General features: G+C 42.2%; 1 protein-coding gene and 1 long non-coding RNA gene across 2 annotated transcripts in view; both read right to left on the bottom strand.

Annotated features, from left to right (window-relative positions):
• The window catches only part of LOC124852630, a 25,632-nt gene extending 4,971 nt beyond the window's left edge, over positions 1–20,661 (bottom strand). Inside the window, exons 1-3 of the long non-coding RNA XR_007033028.1 lie at positions 20,609–20,661; positions 20,423–20,504; positions 19,991–20,051 (exon numbers count right to left, since the gene is read on the bottom strand). This is a non-coding gene — a long non-coding RNA (uncharacterized LOC124852630). The remainder of the gene's footprint in view (positions 1–19,990; positions 20,052–20,422; positions 20,505–20,608) is intronic.
• LOC118099583 (B-cell receptor CD22-like) overlaps positions 1–21,544 on the bottom strand; it is a 160,185-nt gene that overhangs the window by 63,758 nt on the left and 74,883 nt on the right. The window lies entirely within an intron of this gene.

The following is a 21,544-nucleotide window of genomic DNA, read 5'->3' as shown; positions in this document are numbered from 1 at the left end:
CTTGTGTTTTGTACAAACTGTTAATTTCTTCATTTAACAGGTATTGGCGCGACTTTAGTGGCTGTTCCACCAAACCTGAATCTTCCTCAACTGAAGCTGTAAGCAGCGTTGAACAGGCCCTGCCCCCTCGATCAGCAAGTGGGCGCAGCGGTTTACTTTCTCAGCCGTCCGACACTGCACGGTCAGAAAGTACTAATTCCGAGCGTGGAGTGTGCAGCGGTGTACATGCTTCCTGTGTACACTATGTTAGCTGGAGAACACACCCTGCACACTATGCTGCTGTATATCCAAAAGTAGAACACGCCATGAACATTCCTTGTAAACCGAAGGGTAATTAACTGAGGTTACTTCAGTGACTCCAGTAGGGGCACAATGACTGTAACAACTAGATATGAATGATTTAAAAATAGACACTTGAAGATGCACCAGTGTGAGAAGAACTACCAAGAATGACAGGCACCATCTTTGAAAAAATGTATTTGATTTGTGAGCAGACATGTTTGTTGGTCCATGTCCATCACTGACATGGAAGAGGCAGGTTTATGACAATACTGCAGCCAGCCACCAGGGGGTGACAGATATCATTTGGCTTCCACTTTGGGGGTAGCTGTCATGTTGTCCATCTTTATATTCAGTATCAAACGTGACGTTTAGTGAAGATTAGACTTTGTAAATTTGAGTTAAAACAAATTCCTGTTTCTGGTGGCTTATCAAAAGTTTGACATGTCACCATGAAGCGATGAATATATAACCTTAAACTTTTTGTGTTCCTGGATGAGGCGGGTGTCACTTCTGCAACAATCTCCTGTTAAATCTTCAAAATGTGCTGATGTGCTAATAGATCCAGAAACATTATTAGTAATAACTTGTTGACCTAGTTTTTATGTCCATTGCTTCATGATTCTCAGCTGGCGACCTCAATAGTCCTTTAAGCTATTATTATGTAACAATTCTTCATTAGATTTATAAATACTACAAGACCTATATATTTGTTGACTGTGTACTTACATTATCAAAATATTGTTGTTAAAACCCCCACTCCAGAAAATGAATATTGGTCACTTCCATTGATTGATATAAAATCTTTTAGCTGTTCTAATATTAGTTACAACTAATTACAATTTGTAATATTTAGAAGTGAATATTATTGTTATTTGTAACATTTTGACATTAACATACATTGCGGTTAGCGATTAGCCTAACCTGAGAGCTAACTCTACACCTGGTTGAGTCTGGGAAATATTTTCAATTATGGGAGAAGAAGAACAACTTTCTTACTTTTACCTTTCGTGGCTCCAAAGTGAGAAGTGAAGAGGTATAAATGGTTAATAACCATCAAGAGAGAAAACAAGCTTTACAAACACTGCACATGTCTATATGTTTTATTTCTTCTGGTTCCATTGATGCTGTAAAATCCACATATAAACAACAGATTCATGATGTTGTGTTTCTTCAGTGTTTGGTGACTGTGCTGTACACTGCAGATGAATGCGTCCCCTCTTCTTCACGATCTCGTTCTGTGAAGGGCAGAATAAACCACTCACACCCACAGTTTTTAACCTCAGTAAGGTTAGTGATGAAAATGTTCACGTGTGGAGCTGCTCACCCTGTTGCACTGTCAAATCGAACAGCGTATTCAGCCTCCTCCTTGTCTTCCTCGATTTCTCTCTGAGGGTTAGACTCAGTATGTTGGAGTAGATGGCATCTGCCGGTTCTGGGTGGCAGGCGGCACAGGCGTAGTGGACGTCATGGTCTTGCGACTCTGCTGGTTGTGTGTGTCGCAGCTGAGAAATCTGGTCGTACAGTAAAATACTAGCTGGGATCGAGGCTGGAATCTGTGTCTTACTCTTTGCTTTGTTGGGTTCTGAGAGTTTCTCTCTTTGTTGTGGGCCTAATCCTACTCTGCTGAATCAAACTGGGATGGCAGCAGTGATCAGGGCTTTCTGTTTTCCTGCTGGTCACCAGCTCCATCTTCTTAACAGATGAACCGGTGTCACCACCACGAAACATTCACTCTACATTTGCTCCCTAACTAGGGTACCTTCGGTTGTGCGCCTCCTCCAACCAGTGCAGTTTCAATATTCATACATTTATTTCCTGCCTCATATGAGACCATCGTGACAAAAATCAATCTGTTCATCTTTAGAGTCAAAGTTTCAAGAAATTCATAAAACTGAATTTGAGATATCATGTTCAAAGGCCAGCATGTTGGTGTGGCCTTGACCTTTGATAATCAGGTCATTCATGAGTGTCAGTGAACATTTGTGCCAAATTTGAAATGATTCTCTCAAATCTGTTCATGAGCTAAAAATGGTTTAGGGAGGTCACAGTCCCCTTGACCTTTTGACCTCCACAGTCGCCCTTGGACAGGCGGACAACCTGTGCTTCATCACGCCTCGGCCATCGCGTCTTGGCACAGAGGCATAAGATCGATCAGAGTTTCTCCTGTGAGTTAACTCATTTTGTTAGAGTAAAGGAATATGACCTCCCAAGACATTCATGGTCTGACCCTTCTCATCAAATCACAATGATGCACAGAAACGCCACCGGTTAATGAGGCAGCCTTGAAGAGTGGAGATCAAGTGCTTTTAAATGAAACTATTCATTTACCTGCGCTCTAATCTTCTGGTCTCTCCCGCACTCACGTTGTTGTGTGAGACTGTTCTTCTAGATGAGAGGAAAGAAATAAACATGAACTAGAAAACTCCTCAGAAATTTTGAATGTGTGCTAGTGCTTGACTGCTGGTTTGAAAAGACTGTTTGAGAGAGAGAGAGAGAGTCAACCCCTAACCAAGTGATGGACATTTGTACCAATTTGAAACTCCCTCAAAGGAATCTTGAGATATTGTGTTCAAAGAATCAGACGAGACGACCTGAAAACAAGATGCCTGAGGTCACTGGGTGTCACCGAGCATGAGGGGAGCAGCAACAATATCTGAGAAACTCAGAATAACATCACCTCTCATGAGCAGAGACTAAAGTGACATCTTCACAATAAATGTTTGTCCAATCAATGATCCAAACTTCACAATTACTCAAGTAATTTAAGAGAAATGCAGAAAACCTCAAACATTAAGCTGGAACCACGAGAAAAGGCTAGACAATTATTTAAGCACTTTTCATACAAACACGATATAACAAAGTGCTTTCCTGTAAATGTAGATGTGCCTGACACAGAAAGAAGGAAGATGACAAAAACAACTCGCTGCTTCTCTCCAAACCGCGTTGCTTCCTGCGTCTCTGTGGTGGAGCCACATCAGCAGCTAATTCCACCCTTGAAAGCGATGTTTGTCAGCCAGTCCGCGATGACAGATAGAAATCGCCGAATCAGTTGACCTTGGCACCTTCCTCTTTTGTATTAACATGCCGCGAGCGGACAAGCACCAGTAAATCCCCTCGTTAAAAGTAAGACATTTTCTTTTATTTTGGAAATGATGCGTGAACTTATTCAAATATATTTCATGCAAATAACAGTGGTAGTTCTGCAGCCTGACAGTGAATCCTAACACACTTTCTTTACTTTCTTGAGACTGGACTTAAAAAACATGTTGAATTATTCTTTCTTTTAACCTCATGTTGAAGTCGGTTTCCTGTTTGTTACACCTCCAGTCCATATGAACTGGTGTAACACTACATTGTAAAAGGTCATAATTATACAAGCATTACTTTAGTGTTCTTTACTCATTTCTCACGAGGATTCAACTCATGTAGTCAAACTTGTTTTGTCTGATACACGTGTAAAACATTCACTTGTGTAGACTGGACTTCATGAGCTCTGCACAGGTGCACGTGAGCAGTATTAGGCGACACAGGAACCATCACGACTGTTTGGGTTAGATGTTGAGAGCCTCCCCACTGTGCTCTGGTTGTGGGTGCGTGGAGTGGAATAATCAGAAGAATTAGTTCCCGACTGTGAAATTCCACATGAACTCCACCTCAGCTCTGGAACTGATTGTTCCTGATTAGTCTGATACTACATTAAGCACAAGCAGAGACAGTGGAGAGATCGTTTTTGTTTAAAAAACTTGATTATATGGTTGTAACTGAGTAAAACACAACTATTCAGTTAAATCAGACTAGCTAGTTTTTACTTTGAGAGTTAACTTCACTTGCCGTTTTTAAGTTGGAAAATCTGAAAAATTAAGTAAATACAGTTTTTAATTAATTTAATAAGTAAATATGAAGTAGAATTTGTTGCCCGCTTTTCAAGTTAGATCAACTTCGTGGTCCCGGGTGTATTGTGGCTTAAAGAAGTCAGACAAAATGGAAATAAATCTTTCATGTTTAATCTTTCCCCCAAATTGTTAAAGAGACAAACTGTAGCTGACAGGTGAGGCCGTGTGCACACTCCTCCAGCTCTCTGCAGGCTTCGAGTTAGTGAGGTTTAATGTTATGAACAGAGTTTATAATGAGTGTCAGATGAAGGTTCAGTGCTTCAGTTCGAGCTTCTCAAACATCAAACTTCTTTCATCTGTGATTATCTGATAGTGTCAGAAGAAAGAAGACGGACAAACAGCAGAGTCACTAATGTTTGGACACAGAGATAAGACTGATGGTGCAAGTGTCTCTGGCTCCAGAGCTGAGTTAGTAACAAGGATATTGGTCATGACTAAAAAGAGCCTTGTGTTTTCTTCGTGGTTGATGAAGTTGTAGAAACAGAAATAAAATTTGCTCTGACCTTCCACGGCCTCTTTTCTCTTCACATACAGGTTTGTGGCCCTTACAACCTGAATAACAACAGCCATCTTAAAACTAAAAGCAAACAAAGTGAACACAGAAACGTTTTTAAAAGGCATGTGCAGTGCAGTTTAGATTAAGTTAACGTGGTAGACAACGAAAACATCAGTGTTTATTCATTTATTGTTTTGTGCAAATACTTAAAATAACTTCATTTACAGCAAAGCAACAGTGGTGTTCAGAGACAACGGTTTGTCTGAAGTCTTTGGTTGTTTCCAACAGGTTCAACCAGAAGACACTGGTCCCAGTAAATCTGGCGGTGACATGTCCCACAGCAGGAACCAGGAGTTCATCAGGGTGACTCTCAGTGACGTTTCAAACAAATCTAAATCTTTTTAGACCTTCTTATATTCAAAGTATTTACAAGGTTGGGTTCTGGACCCTGTGCAGAACCCGTCTCTTTCTTTTCTCTCACACATTCAGCTGTCGGTATCGTCGCGGGCAGACATCCTCTGGTTCTATTTGACGGGTCCTGTTCCCCTCATTCTTTGTAAAATCCCCTGTACTTGCGTGTCTGGGTGCGGGGGGTTGGGAGAGAGGAGGAAATAGTTGAGTACCATGGTTTCTTGCTTTGCCCTTGCTGGTCTGGTATGTCTGAAGCGCTGCTTGTCACCACATAAAACAACCTGGTCATAATAGAAGCTTTTCGTGTCCATTTACAGGCGCCCTCTGTCTGGACCTGCACGGTCAGAACCCAGAGGAGGTTATTTTATTGTATTTGAACACATTTGTATAAGTGGTTCATGTTCAATTCCCTCTTGTGACTTCTGTGAAAACGTGCATGGTGAGTGATTTCCTCAGAACCCTGTGGAGCTGAGCTGTGCTGTGTTCCTGCAGCACTGAAGCCCAGGCTGGTGTTGGTCCCTTTGTGTGGAGGCAGGAATCCGCTGGATCCCAGCGGTCACGGTGCCGCATCACCAGCTTGGTGCTCCCCAGCTCCACCTGGCCAGGAGGACACATGGACGTTACATAATGTCTATAAAGGCACAAGAATGGGGCGATGGCGGGACAGTGACATTCAAGAGTAATGTGAAGGAGCTCAGACTAATCTCTGGGACAGCTTACCTCTTCATTTCAGAACCGCTCAGACCCTAGAAATGTTTTACTCAATGTTAAACACCCAATCTTTCTCACTGACTTTCATTTAAGTCGAGTTTGAGACCTGGATTTTATCTGTTACTGTGCAATATTGTCATTCTCAAATATCTATGATGTCCTTATTACTTTTTCATATTCCCTGTTTTATATATATTAGAATTTTGTAATATTCATATTTTACACATTTCTTTCTTTGGTCAGCTGTGGTTGTTTTTGTTACATGAATAAACTCTGTTCTCCTGAAACCGAGCGGTCCATGACTCACCTGCAGCTTCTCCAGGGCTCTGGCAGCCATGTTGGCGTTCTTGAAGTTGGCGAAGGCACAGAAAGTTGGTGAAGAACTCTGATGCTCTCTATCTCACAAACCTGTAACCGTGGAAACACAAAACCTCAAACCTCGGCAGAGAAGTGTGGTACAGACAACGCTGACCAACTCTTTTACCTGCTGGCAGTGATAAACTTACTTACTTTTGCTTCTACTACAAGTACTTTAACTATTAAAACAAAGCAAAACTACCTCTTACCTACAAAGAACTTCTGTTCTAACTACTGCAATTCTACTGCTGCTGCAACAACTACTACTATCTACTGTCTTCATTGAATACACTTTTATAACTTTAATTTTTAATGTGGTGGTACCACTGTTTCTCATAACACTGTAAAACCATCTTCTTTCTAGTTATTATCAGTAAGTTTTACCTACCTGTGATGCCTCCTCTTAACAATGCAGGTGTGTTTAAAATGCTGCTTTATTGGAACCTGCTCTGATTTATTTGTACACATCATTATAAATAAGTGCGGGACTCATTTGAGTGCACAAGTAAGACACAGACTGTAGTAAATAAAGATGGTCATCCCGTCTGCCTTCTCCACTTGTTCAGAAATCAACTATAATATTCCCAGACACAGTAGCTGTCATGCTTTGAGTCTAATCTGCACAGTTCAGTGATCAGGGGATTGAGGCAAAGGTATATATGACCTATACTCCGCCAGCCACCAGGGGGCAATGGAGAGCGATTTGGCTCCACTTTTAGAAGCTGTCCTGTCGTCCATCTTTAGTTACAGTCGAAGCGATCAGCAGGCTTCTGTTGAGACATTACATTGACTTTACTTTATGGACAAAAGTATTGGGACACACCTCTTGTCATCGACTTCCTCAGTCCCTATTGCCATCGGTTAGTTCATTGAGGAAAATCTTAATGCTTCAGCTAACCAAGACATTTTGGTAATTCTATGGAACTAGTTTGAGGAAGGCCCCTCTTCTGTCCAGCATGACTCTGCCCCAGTGCACAAAGCAAGGTCCATAAAGTCCTGGTGAGGCAGAACTGGACTGACCCACACAACCCCATCGGACCCCTTTGGGATGAACTAGAAGCGGAGGTGTGACCCTCTCGTCCAACATCAGTGTCTTACCTCACAAATGCTCCTCTGGGGGGAAAAGGAGCTTAGACACACTCAAACTTATGTAGAAAGCTTCGTCCTAGAAAATTAGGTATGCCACAGCTGCAAGGGGACTAGTTTAGTAATATGGATTTAAAATGGGATGTACCAAAAGCTCCTGTGCAGGTGTAGTTGACCCAATACCTTTGTCCATTTAATTATTACTCTAACCATAATAGTTACTGCTTGCCTAACCTTAATCTAAACCTAACCTTAAAAACGTCACCTTACAATATGTTGTGGGACTGTGCTATGTCCCCACAACATAAGTACAACCTGGATCACACACACATGCAGACATATTGATTTTACGTTTTGAAGAGATCCCAGGAGTCTTTCTGTAACTTCTACTATGTTCCCAACCACAGAGAGCGACAGCTCCTGGAAAACAGAGGAGGAAAGAAAGGGGAGAGAAGAAGGGGCTGGAAGTGGGGGGTGGTGAACAGGAGGAGAAAGTCATGGATCACATGAGATCAAAAATGTGGGAGAAGAGTGATACATAAAAAAATCATCATCTTCACCTACCCACAGGAGACTGTGTTTATTCTACATTGTACAGACTTTTATAAATAGAAATACAGTTAGTATCTTCTTCACATTCAGCTCCTAACATATCCTGTATATATATATATTTTTTTCATTTCTAAATGGCGATGGTGTGATTATGAAATTATTGTTCAGCAGCTTTTCTGCGGAAGGTTGTCATAATTTTCAAAGTCTCAAATCAAATGACTGTACCATTGTTTCTGTAATAATATGTAATGTCTAACATGTATTTGGCATGGACTACATGTGTATAGATGGGCATTAATTAAATCCCAAACATATTTACAAAGTTGGCAGTGGTATATAAGTTTAATCAGAATTTAGGTTTTGGGTTTGCTGCTGTTGCTAACAAAACAGTTTTCCTATTAACTTTGCAAACTTAATACTGACTGTCAGTAGGTGAACTGTGTTGGTTCTGGCCGTGAGGAAGCGGCTCTGGGTAGCCTGTGTCGTGGCTCAGGGCATGTAGCTCTGAGCCAGGTCCAGGAGGACTTCAGAGGCGCTGTCACTGGGTGCTCGGTCATAACCATGTTTTTGAACTGTACTCAGAGGCGCTGTCGTCATCTTCTGAGCAGTGGTAATTTGTCCCAGGCCAGAAAGTGTCAGAGTATGGCTTCCTACCTTCTGTGGGGCCTATCTCTGGGGAAGTGGAGTGGACATGGTGGATGCGCTCTGTGTCCTACGCTGCCTGTTGTCACCCCCTTCGTTTTGTTGTGAGGGTGAAGTTTTGAGGCGGCGGATGAATTTGGCACCGTGCTGTTTTGTTTTTGACGGAGCTCAGTGCACCTACCTTGGCCTTAAGTGACAACAGTTTCCCAAGCCACCTGTACATCTTCCTGATCTGCTGCATTGAAGGGGTTTTGCTGTGTCATCAGTACAACATGTGTGCGTATACATGGATGTAAGTGCGTAAGAACATGGACTTGAAGGTCGGATGTTCTTCTAGGCCCGATGCGTTCTTTCCCTGAAATAAGCAGCCATCAAACATCTGAAATAATCCTGGGATTTTCTCGGCGTGAATGTTTAATTTGGATGCTGTAACAATGGATGTGATCTCGTCAGCGGTAGAAGAAATTCGACTAGTGCTTGACGGAGCTCTGTGTAGTTACTTGTGACACTGGAAGGAAGTGACTGAATTAACTTGTGAACAGCTATTAGAGCTGGTTTTAACCACAAGTCCTTCTCTTTCTGTTGCATGTGGCACATCACCTCGGCAGATCTAGTTCCATGAAGTAATTATCAATATTATTATCACAGTTGTGGATCAAATTGTTCAATATCTTTGGCAGCTAGAAACTCAAGCAAATCAGCGAGGACACTGTGAGGTCCCGGGCCCGTGCATCACTGCTGCAGGTCTCTCTGGTTGAGAGGGAGGTGCTAAAACATTCTTGAATGTTGAACTCCCTCTGGAGAGTTGTGCACGGAAAAATGTGTCATGCATCAGTGGATGAGAGTATATGAGGCTGTGTGTTCTGGAGGATAAACTACATGTCATCAGTGTCCAGAGTCAGAGAGATGGGAAGTTGGGAAGCTGTTTCCTCTTCCTGTCAGTGGAGAGAATCAGGTGACTTACTTCCCAAAGACTTCGGGTCGGATGGGATTCTGTCCCATCTTGGGAGTGAGGAGTTAACCGTACACTATGGGAGGAGTGTGAATCGGAATAACCAGAATCACATTGGCTGAAAAACTGATGTGAGCCGGGCCTTCTAATCTAAGTTTTAACAGTTCCTCCTTGTGTGAATGAAGTCTGACTCTGCTAGTGCAGGTCTTCTAAATAGTGCAGACTTTTCTTACTAGCAGTTTGAACCTCCTGGAGGAGAAAGAGCATTTACAAGCTCTCATGGCATTTACTTCCTGTTCCACGGCTGCTTTTGCTCTGACAGGTTGATTTGCCTGTGGAAATTTAGAATCATGCATCTCCAACAATGGACCCTTTGATGCTGTTTGTGCATCACACCTGTCGTTAAGTAGTGGTCTATTTCTTTATTACACTCACTGAAGTTCAACTTGCTGATAATTCAGGATAGCCAGGGTCAGGCTCTGTGCTAGGGAAGAAACAAACTGTTCTACGGGGTTCCTCCATTGTTGGGTCTGAGGTGAAGGATTAGATTTACAAGTTTATAAATCAACAAGCAGTGTGGTTGGCACTGGTGTTGCACTGGCCAGGCACCTTGTAGTGTAGTTTTGATCGTACACTAGCCTAACAAAACTTATGGTAAAATTTAAACAGTTCACCAAACTTTTAATCACACTAACTGATATGCAGGGCAGTGACAGTTAGGGGTTCTATAACTTCACAGGGCTGGAAGCTTGCGCTGTGGCTCTATTTCTCCAGGTTCTCTTATCCAGCAGGCTGAAATGCTTGGTAACAGCCAGGTACGGAAAACTCTGTTCCATAGAGGGCGATTGTAGCGCGTATGTCTTCATTCAAAAGCACTTAACAGTTACAGGAAATTTCACAGCTTGACCAGTTAACATTGAATATGTGATATTCAAATATCCATTATGTTGTGCAATAATGCATTAAACGTGATACCATAAAATGGTGTGCCTTTCGGCATTCAATAAATTTGGTTATTAAAATAAAATATTGAATATTAATATATTTCAATATATTTTCAATTGTTTGACAGGGAAGCTGTGCGCAAACAGGAATATAATATTCATGTATTTAAAGGGCACTTTCTCTCGAGGAAGGAAAAGGGCAGTGGCTCAAGCCCCCTTTGGTGTCTATGTGTGCACATGCCAGCCTCCATCAATTCAATCTGCCTCAATTCAATCGAGCTGCAGCAGAGTTCAATCACTCATAGAAACCAGTCCTCTAAAGCAGTGGTTCTCAAATGGGGGTACGTGAAGGCACTCCAGGGGGTACGTGAGATTTTTTTAAAATACATTTAAAATTAGCATCCATTCAAAAATCCTTTAAAAATTGTTATTTAATAAATATTCAATAAAATATAAGTGTAAGTTCATGAACTGAATTTTATATTCAGCAGGCTATTCAATTTCATTATCCTAAAAACCCAAGTCTCCCCCATACCAGGATGGTTTGACCCAACCTATTTCACACGCCACCTAATAGCATCACCTGTCGTCTGTCATCACCTGTCGTCACCTGTCGCCACTGCCGCATGAAAACTCAAGCAATGGAGTCGCGGTTGACCTGCCAGCAGCGATGCCGCTGAAAACACGAGGGATGGGGAAAGGCGAAACCAGAGCCGGCAAACTTCCCGTCGGTATCCACAACAATATGTTTCGTGGGATTTAGGTCCGAGCTGCCACCCACCCAAGGCTTTGGAGCACTTTGAAGATGGTCAGACACTAACTGATGTTTCCAGGTTTGTTTGAAACTTCCTAAACACCGTGAGCTCGTGCCTCTTCGGACGCTAAAAACACATTCATAACAGGAAGTCCGCGTCTCTACTGGAACACTTTCAAAATAAAAATGTCTTTAAAAACGGAAATGTCTGACCTTTAAAGCGAGCAAATATTTCACAATAAAATAACAGAAAGACACTTCAACAATATTAACAACTAACATAGATTAGATTTGCACTGTGTTTTCTGTGGGGAGAGATTAACAGTGGCATGAAGCCAGCACATCTTCAGCAGCATCTCCAGACAAAACATGAAAGTCATGTTGGTGAGCCTACAAGTTTTAAGAGGAAACTTTCTGAATTCAGGTCATCTCAAGACACGATGCGAAAAAGCCTCCACAAGCAAGCTGGAAACAAGCTACCTGTCACTTATCTTCAGGAAAAACCTGGAAGTGTCATCTGACAGACTCAGATGGGGTTGCCATCACACTCACCACAGTTTTGGGTTGTGTGTGAAGCAGAAACACCCTCACCTGGGACAGAAAGCTTTGGGCAGCTACTGCCCTTTGCCTCCATGTTATGTGAGGCCTCCTTCTCTCACAATGACTGTGGTAAAACAAAGCAAAGCAGACTGTGCCTGGAGAAGAGCTTGATGCAGCAGTTGCTTCCCTGCCACCAAGGCTTGACAAAGATCCTCAGTGAAGCACAAGCACAAGTTTCTCACTAAAATGTAAATGCAAAGCACTCACTCAGTTCAATGCAACAATGTAATCTTTCAGTGTTGACAGTTTGTAAATTTAAGATCCAAGTATTCTTTTCGATCCTTAAAGAAAGATCTTTAAGTTATGTGTGTATTTTGAGCTAATCTTTTATTTAAAAATTAAGTTAATGATTTATTTTTGTGAAGAAGTGTTTATCTATAAGGTAAGTTATAATTATGATCCCAAAAGAGGTCACTTTAAGTTGATAATTATTTTATGTCCACAAATCTTTGTTATAATTGAGATAATTATTTCTTTTAATAAGTCTTGTTATTTTTATATCTTTTTATTTCAAATAGTTCCAAGAAAGACCACACAAATGAGCAATGTTATGGACATTGATGGAGTTTAAATTTGAAAGTGTCTGGTTACAAGTTTATTAAATCAGACACTAATGGCACAGCACTGTGGATTACATCTTTCTTTCAACCAAAAAGTAACTGCGCTGGTTAGGTACTCGCTGAAGTTTTTTTAGGGTACATCCCTGAAAAAAGGTTGAGGCTCACTACTCTAAATAATCTGACTGTTTCATCAGTCTCACAATTATAAAAGTGATTCAAACAGGCTCCTGGCTCCGCCCTTTATCAGGATTCCTGCCCAAATTTAGTGAGTTTGAGGAAGAAATCTGTTTTTAGTTTTCTGGTGTAATTCTGCTGAAAAACAAACAAAACAATGAATAGGAGTGAAAACAAAGACCAAAAACATTTATTTGAAAGAATCATAAAATCACGGAAGTACATAATAATTCATTATCATGTAATAACACATTAATATCATGTATAAGACACAAGATGAGTCACGTGAGTGTTACCCCAGCCTCAAGGCTCATCACCAAGAGCGTCCAACATAGTTCAGAAATTAACAGCAAAGTAAGTATTTATTACAGAAAAGACAACAACTTCAACAACAGGCCGGCCACAAAATGGACAAGGAAAAACCCAACACGCAACCACAAAGGTCATTTAGGACCTGAGAATCTTCCTTCAACCTAAACCAACATCAGAACTAAAGCTCACAAATAGCCTGCGAAAACTGAGCCAGTGGACCCATCAGAAAAGAAAAAGAAAAGAAAACAACACAACAATACTCTTGCTCTAAAGGTCATGCTGTACAAACTGCTGCTGCTGCAAGCAGGGATGGAGAAGAGATACTTCCTATTTCCTCTCATACTTTCATCAATAATCATGAGTGCACCTGAGGAGAAAAGAAAACAGAAACCATGAGTAGAAAGGAAATGTGTGGGTGGTTTACCTCTTTTTATTAAAAAGCATGGTCTTTAGTTTGAGAGCTGGACTTGCACGTCCAGATTTCGTGGTGTTTTACTCAACACCCTCGCTTGCACTCACACAGCTCCTGCTGGTGCTTGGAGCCCCCGCTCTGCTTGTGCTCAAACTCTGCGCTTGCACTCAGATATTTTGTTGCTTAGTTGAATTCCTGTATTTAATAACTACACACTATGGTTTCTCTTTACATTTCTCTTGTACGGATATGCTCTGAAGTCGTCCATCTTGGGGTTATGTTTGTCACAGTGGCTCTGACCTGAGAGCTTCACACCAGGTCTTCCTGCTCCTCTGTGTCTTCTGTCTGTGTGCTGCAGCTTGTGGCGTTCTCATACTCAAGGACAGTTGTGTGACTGATGGGGAGAGATGAAAATATTAAGCCTCACTGGACTTTATTCATGAAACCTGCATATAATGCAGTTCATTCAAAAATAGTTTATTGGTTGATTGCGCCCCCTGTCCATTCGTTTGTTTGTTCATCAGCAGGATTACACAAAAACTGCTAAACCAATTTCCACAAGCTTGGTGAAGGATGGGACATGGGCCAAGAAAAGAAAGTGTCAACGCATGGTGGCGTCACCCATTGGTTTGTGACTGCCATTTTGGCCTCCATTTTTACGTGTTGTCCATGTCTTGGTTTTTGAAACCAGTAACCATATTTGGAGGAAGGGGGTGGAGCCTGGATGGGGGCCCAAGGACACTGCCCGCCCACCTAAACCTGCGGCCTGCACCCCAGTACCAACAGCCAATCATGGTATCCATGCCCCAATGCCTGCGGTGCTTTATGGTCTGTTTGACTCTAAGTGGATCATTCACTTCACTTTCTAGGCCAAGTCTACGTCCATTTTAATATACGGTCAATGGAAAGAACATACACATTTTGGGGCAGATTCAGACAAAGTAGCTGATCCAAGAAATGTTTCTCTACTTTCTCTAACATAGTGAGATGAAAAACAGTGATATGAGTCATTTCTTTTTGGCCTCACTGTCTCTACCTCTATCATCTCCCACAGCTTCCATTCGCTTCTGACTTCAAGCTCAGAGTTTCTTCTTCTGGATCGAAAACAACAACAAACACAACATTTGACAGAATGAACTTCCATAACACTGAAACTAGTGTTTGAGAGCATTTGAGAAAAGACAGTAAAAAGAAGCAGAGGGTGAACTGAGTGGATTTGTATTGTTTACCTCGTCCACGGTCAGACCAGCACTGGAACCAACCGCGACCACCAGAGTCCAGCCTGGTGATATTCATGATTATCACTGACTTCACTAGACAACAGACAGGAGACATTAGCAGTGTGGTTGACAGTGGCTCAGTTTGCCAGGTGATGCTGTTGGTCAGTCAATGTGTTCATGTGCAATATGATGGGCTTGATATACAGCTGTGACATCTGGAAATCCTAGGCAGTGATGGTGAAAGGTTCTGGTGCAATGAAAAGGAGGGGGTAGGCTGTAAGTCAGAGTGCTAAAATCACCTGCTCCAACAGTCAGATGTAGTGGCCTCCTATTCTTGTGTGTTCTGGACCTCACACTGATACTTTCCACCATTCAGCTGTGATATTAGTGATGGTGAAGGAATTTGTCCTGATGCTTTGGTGAGTCCTCGTCCCATCCTTGGACCAAGTGTAATTAGCTGCTGGGTTAGCATCACTGCTGCAGGTCAGAGTCACCGGCTGCCTCATGAAGTCTCACCAGAGGGACTCACTGACACAGAGGAGGCTTTGGAGCGATCAATTGTAAACATGCAAGATCATGAAATCAACTCAGAAATATTCATTAACCAAAGTGAAGAAACTTTTCAATCTCTGGTTTTGATAAGTGCTTCTTAAATATAGATGATCATTATTAACTTGAGCGCCAGCACAGACAGAAGCTTAGTACTGAGGTTTTGTTTTCAGCCGTGTGTGAATGTACAAAACTGCTCAACACATGAACAAGCTTACTGAACTCTTATAGTGAATATTAACTTTTCGCTGATCGGTCAAGGTCAGAGAGTCCCAGAATGAGCAAGGTTTGACCCAAAGACACATTTTCCAAGATATTTCCACAAATAGCAAGAGAAGAGACTAAATCATATACTGATCAAGACATTATTTACATCATATAATGGATAGATAGCTTATAAGTAATGTCACAAAGAAGTTAGAGAATTTACATCATGCATCATAAAACTGCCTATCTGCTGTATTCCTGCCTCTAATAGGACTATGAGAGCGACCTGAAGCTTATATACACTGAAAAATAATCTATGATCATATATGATAAGAATGTCGTCACTATGAGTTTAGAAAATGACGTCATATAGTGTTGCTATGCAACAACGAATATTTTCACCCCCAGTCTGTTTTGTTTGTTGGTTGTTGATTTAAGCAAGATTACACAAAAACTACTGAGTCGATTAGCATGAAACTTGAAGAGGTAGGATGATACTTGGTCCAGGAAGAACTCAGTAGAGGATTTGGTGTGAATCGGAGTAAGGGAGTGGACCCAGAGAGACTTTCTGTAAGATTGCGAGACAGTGCTGGGTTTCATGGATATGTGGATGTTTTCTACTCACACTGGACGTCTAAGTGTAGAGGCGATGAGTTGATCGTCCGTATGATTCTCAGACTTGCAGGAGTAGACCCGCTGTCCCCAGAGCTGATGGAGGAGAGGCGATAAACGCCCTCTGGTCCTTGAAGCAGAGTTCGGTTCTCCTTGTACCAGGTGTAATTAGCTGCTGGGTTAGCATCACTGCTGCAGGTCAAGTCACCAAGGCACCCTCCATGATCTCACCAGAGAGGGACTCACTGACACAGAGGAGGCTTTGGAAGCGTCTGTATGTGTGAAAGCAGAATGATAACAGATGACAGACATTGTGTTTAACATTTGGGGACATATATGATATGATGTGTTAAAGTCAAAGGTGCTCGGGGTGAGTGGAGGCACTGAGTTACAACAGCAAATTGTTAAACTGACACAGGTAAATTCTTCTTGTTGTTAAGTGAGGGTTTTCAATGATTTCCTGTTGCACTACTGTTTCCAGACTCCCTGAATGTCCACGAATTTCCAAACCATAGTCGGTTTGCGCGTGGACTTAAACGTGACATATTCTGACCCTTTTCCACAATTAGACAGAAGTTTCTACCTAATAAAACATGTGAAACCCTGTTCAAGTGGCCTGTTTGTGGGCGTGTCTCTTAAAATGTTGCTGAGCCACTGCTCCCCTGCTGGGAGGTGTGTATGTATGGCGTGGTGCACAGGAGCAGGGTTTGTTTTCACCACTGTCTGTCTGCTGAGAGCTGTTTGCTCGTCACATTGAATGTGCACAGTGAAGGAAATATCTTTCAAGTTTACTGGGGATGGTGAAAGCTTTATGGATGTTTTAACTGACGCTGGGTGGATTCCTCTTTTGTGCTGCTGATGGTCTGACTGTGAATAATGTTTATGATGCAGAAGTCCAAACGACCCATATCTGCACATTTAAAATGTAAGGACAAAGAGATGGGACAGATTCAATATCTCTTCACTTCATAACCTGTGTTTCCTCACATGTGTCACAGTAATAGAGATGTTTGCTCAACTCCTTCCCAGCTCATTCTCAGCTGTGCAGTAATACTCAGAGTCTGGCGACCGGATGGAGCTGAGGACAAGTGTGTCTCTTCACTGAGAGGTGAACTGCTCTCCACTTCTCTTGTACCAGGTGTATTTAGCTGCTGGGTTAACATCACTGCTGCAGGTCAGAGTCACCTGAGCTGCCTCCATGATCTCACCAGAGGACTCACTGACACAGTGGGAACCTTTGGAGCATCTGAAGAATAGTTTATATTAACACACAGGATGAGAATACAATCAAAACACTGTCTGTATTATTTGTTTAAAAGTTTAAATTTAAATTATTTCCACACATTATTGTAGCTTCATGAGGAGCGATGACTCACCCAATGTAGGAGAGTGAAAGCGTCATGTCCTTCTATAACACAGTGATAGCTGTCTTCAGCATTAACGTGTTGGAGGGTGAATATTTTTCGTCCAACAAGTTTCTTGTTATTGTACCAAACGTAGGAAAGATGATCGGGAGCTGACACCTGCTGTGACAGGTCGCTCTGTCCAGGTAAGATGGATTGGCTGTTGATCTCCTCACATGTTACCTGGAGCTGAGGCTGTGAACAAGCTTATGTTATTTTATTTCAACAGCACACACTAAGCATTTCAAACTGAGTCTAATGAAAATGTTACCTGTGACAGACAAGTGACTCCAGCTGAACCAGTTAAACTCCCAGTAGGTTGGTTTGTTGTGAACCTGAACTTGTACAGCTGAGTAAGCTCTCTGTCAGGTTAAGAGATTCTCAAGAGTGCACTTGTTGTTTTTCACAGAATACTCACCGACCTGAATCTTCCCGGATCAGTCCTTAGATCAACGTGAATCCCCACACTCTCTTGAATGAACCAGAAAGTTTTCTGAACTGTAGCTAGCTGCGGTTATTCCACTTGGATGGGTATGTGTGGGGTACAGGTAATGTCCACTGTTGATCCTCTGACGGCACAGATCTCAGTAAGTGTAACTCACATCCCAGCCAATCTGACTCCATGCGAAGGCTTCTGTTTAGAGCACATCAGAGAATCAGAAGATAAACTTAAACATTTATAAACTAACTCCATGTATTTTCTCTGGTGAATCACCAGTGACGGAGTTTTCATTTTTAAGATGATGGCGTGCAAGATGAGGAAACTTTCAGTTCACAAACAACACAGGGGAAGTGCCCTTTAGACTTCAGAGTGAGGAGAAACACACTGTTGGAGGTGAGAACATGAGGGACCTTGTAGAAGTTGCTCTTGTAATGGAGCAAACTGGCCAATAGAGAAATGATCTGTATCTTTTGTAGAGTCGACCAAAGATGGGCGACACGTCTCCACTCCTCCCACTCTCCAGAAATGAAGCCAAAATATCCTGGATACCAACGCTGCCATCTTTCACATTTGGAACCACAGTCTGCACAGTAGTGATCTGGAGATGGAGCCACAGTATCAAGGTCCCGCCCATACATGAGCTCGACCAATCCTGAGTCAGCTTCAGCTGTCAATCATGAAGTTTAATCTAATTTTAACTTCATCAAATAACTAGTAAAACCAAACATGAGAAACATGAACAATAGGTGTGATAAAGAACGACCTAAAATGACAAGAAACCATCTTTGAGAAAAATGTATTTGACTTTTTATATTGGTCCATGTTCCATCCACCTGCTTTATGGAGAAGCAGGATGTATGTTCTATACTGCAACCAGCCACCAGGGAGCAATCACAATGCTTTGGCTACTTCTGAGGCTGTCATGTCTTCAATCTTTATTTACAAGCTGAATATAGTACTAGTACTACACTAGTTTGTCAGTACTGACAGTAATCCCAAAGTTCAATGTACCCCATGTAGAAAAAAGTATTTAAAAGACACATGAAGTTGTGGTACAATGCATTATCTCAAATACTCCAGCAGATGGTGCTGTTGGTAATCTGTAGATTTAACTCACACATTGACGGAGCGAAATCCTCGGTGTCCTTTGCTGCTGAAACTCTGTCTACCCAGAGGAATAGAAATAATAACTATAAGATGCTCCTTCAATCTTCTTCTGTTGATTCTTGTACCAGGCGTGGTTCAGTGATCAGAGAGCGTGGCTGCTCTGACACCTGAGCTCTGCATGGTAATAAAGTCCAGACTTCACTGATATTGCTCACCTGCACATACAAATCTGTGTGTGAGAATAAGGAATTCATTTTAGTCCAAGCTGACAACACACATGCATATAAAAGTGCACACAGACACACTCAAGTGAACCAAACAAGATGTAGGAAATAAATATTGAATAGAATATTCGAATGTAAATGTTACCTGTGACAGACAGAGTGACTCCAGCTGAACCAGTTAAACTCCAGTAGGTTGGTTTGTTGTGAACCTGAACTTGTACACAGCGGGTAAGCTCTCTCTCAGGTTAGAGATTCTCAGAGTGCACTTCCATTTGTTTTTCCACAGAGATACTCCACACGACCTGAATACTCGGATCAGTCATGAGATCAACAGTGAATCCCATTACTCTCTTGAATGAACCAGAAAAGTTTCCTGAACTGTAGTATCATGGTTATTAAATGTGGATGGGTATGTGTAGGTACAGGTAATGTCCACTGTTGCTCCTCTGACGGCACAGATCTCAGTAGAAGTGTAACTCACATCCCAGCCATTCTCACACTGTACCACTGTAACACCTGTGCGCCTCCTCCAACCAGTGCAGTTTCAATATTCATACATTTATTTCTTGCCTCATATGAGACCATCGTGACAAAATCCAATCTGTTCATCTTTAAGTCAAAGTTTCAAGAAATTCCTTAAAGGCAGATTTGAGATATCATGTTCAAAAGGCCCAAAACATGTTGGTGTGGCCACTGTGGCCTTGACCTTGACCAATCAGGTCATTCATGAGTGTCAGTGAACATTTGTGCCAAATTTGAAATGATTCTCTCAATCTGTTGAGGCTAAACATGGTTCAGGAGGTCACAGTCACCTTGACCTTGACCTCCACAGTCGCCATCAGACAGACGGACAACCTGTAAACATAACGCCTCCGGCCATCGGCTGTCGCGGCACAGAGGCATAAGAGATCCAGTCACTTTCTCCTTATGGAGTTTAAGCTTTTTGTTAGAGTAAAGGAATATGACCTCCCAAGACATTCATGGTCTGACCCTTCTCATCAAATCACAATGATGCAGAACGCCACCGGTTAATGAGGCAGCCTTGAAGAGTGGAGATCAAGTGCTTTGAAATGAAACTATTCATTTACCTGCGCTCTGTCTTCTGGTCTCTCACCGCACTCACGCTGTTGTGTGAAGGACTTGTTTCTTCTAGATGAGAGGAAAGAAATAAACAGTTGGATGAACTAGAAAACTCCTCCAGAGAAAGAACAGAGAGAGAGAGAGAGAGAGAGAGAGAGAGAGAGAGAGAGAGAGAGTGTGTGTGTGTGTGTGTGTGTGTGTGTGTGTGTGTGTGTGTGTGTGTGTGTGTGTGTGTGTGTGTGTGTGTGTGTGTGTGTGTGTGTACCAGAACTTGGTTCCTGTTTGTGGTAGTTTGTATTTTTGTGACATGCAATAAGTTTCTCTCCTCTAACCATGTGGGTGCTTTTATTTTGAAAATCCAGCCTCTATTCAGACTTGCCGGTGAGGTCTTATTACGAACTGTATGTTTCTATTCAGTAGCGTCACTGTGTGACAGTCACCTGATCCACAGGAAGACAGCGAGGAGTATGACCACCAGGAGAAGAGCTGTGGTTGTTCCAGTCACTGCTGATTTCCATGCACCTGGAGAAATCACACAATGGATGAACAGGGAATGTTGCAGGATGTTTGACTCGAGCTAAAGTCAATACACAGCTCCAGAACCTTTAAAGGTTCACATGACTCACCTGCTGCAACAGTCAGATGTAAGGTGGCCTTACTACGTCCTTGTGTGTTCTGGACCTCACACTGATACTTTCCACCATGTTCAGCTGTGATATCAGTGATGGTGAAGATTTGTCCTGATGCTTTTGGTGAGTCCTCGTCCTCCTTGTACCAGGTGTAATTAGCTGCTGGGTTAGCATCACTGCTGCAGGTCAGAGTCACCGAGCTGCCCTCCATGATCTCACCAGAGGGACTCACTGACACAGAGGAGGACTGTGGAGCATCTGGATTTACATGGATTTTAATGGATTTGAAGAGTGTTGCAGCATCTGGAATTTTGAAGATGTGCAAAACCTCTCGGCTTTTGAATATTTCTAAATATTTACTCACATTTCACATTTATTAAGACACGTTTAGACGCCGTCTTCCCCAGCGCATTCTCAGCTGTGCAGTAATATTCTCCAGAGTCAGACAACGGGATGGAGCTGAAAACCAGCTGAGCTGCTCTGTTGAGCAAAGTCTGGTTCTTTTTGTACCAGGCGTATGCAGGGGTGGGTTAGCATCACTGCTGCAGGTCAGAGACACCGAGCTGCCCTTCAGAATGTCTCAGGTTGACTCAGCTGCACTAAAGGAAAACTTCTTGGAGCATCTGCAGGATATAAACAGATCTTTACATGAGAATGTGGCTTTATAGAATATAGTCTTTTAATAGTTTGCAGCCGTCCCTTGTTCTCAGCATCTTTAGAAGAGTGTTTGATTTACTTTTGGACACAGGAAGGCCCCCTTTAGTGTTTAGTAGTTTTACCAAGTAATTATTGTTTGTATTAAATACAGACTTCACAAAACTGAACACGTCACCTCTGTCTTGTGAATCACTGAGTGGGATTTGCATGTGTCCTGTTCACATACATGCAAAATCTGAAGGGAAAAGTGGAAGTGAAAATGAAAGATGAGCCACT

Source organism: Hippoglossus stenolepis, chromosome 2, assembly GCF_022539355.2.
Source record: "Hippoglossus stenolepis isolate QCI-W04-F060 chromosome 2, HSTE1.2, whole genome shotgun sequence".
Classification (NCBI taxonomy): domain Eukaryota; kingdom Metazoa; phylum Chordata; class Actinopteri; order Pleuronectiformes; family Pleuronectidae; genus Hippoglossus; species Hippoglossus stenolepis.
The sequence above is the reverse complement of the archived record's forward strand: the minus strand, read 5'-3'. Positions and strand labels throughout refer to the sequence as shown.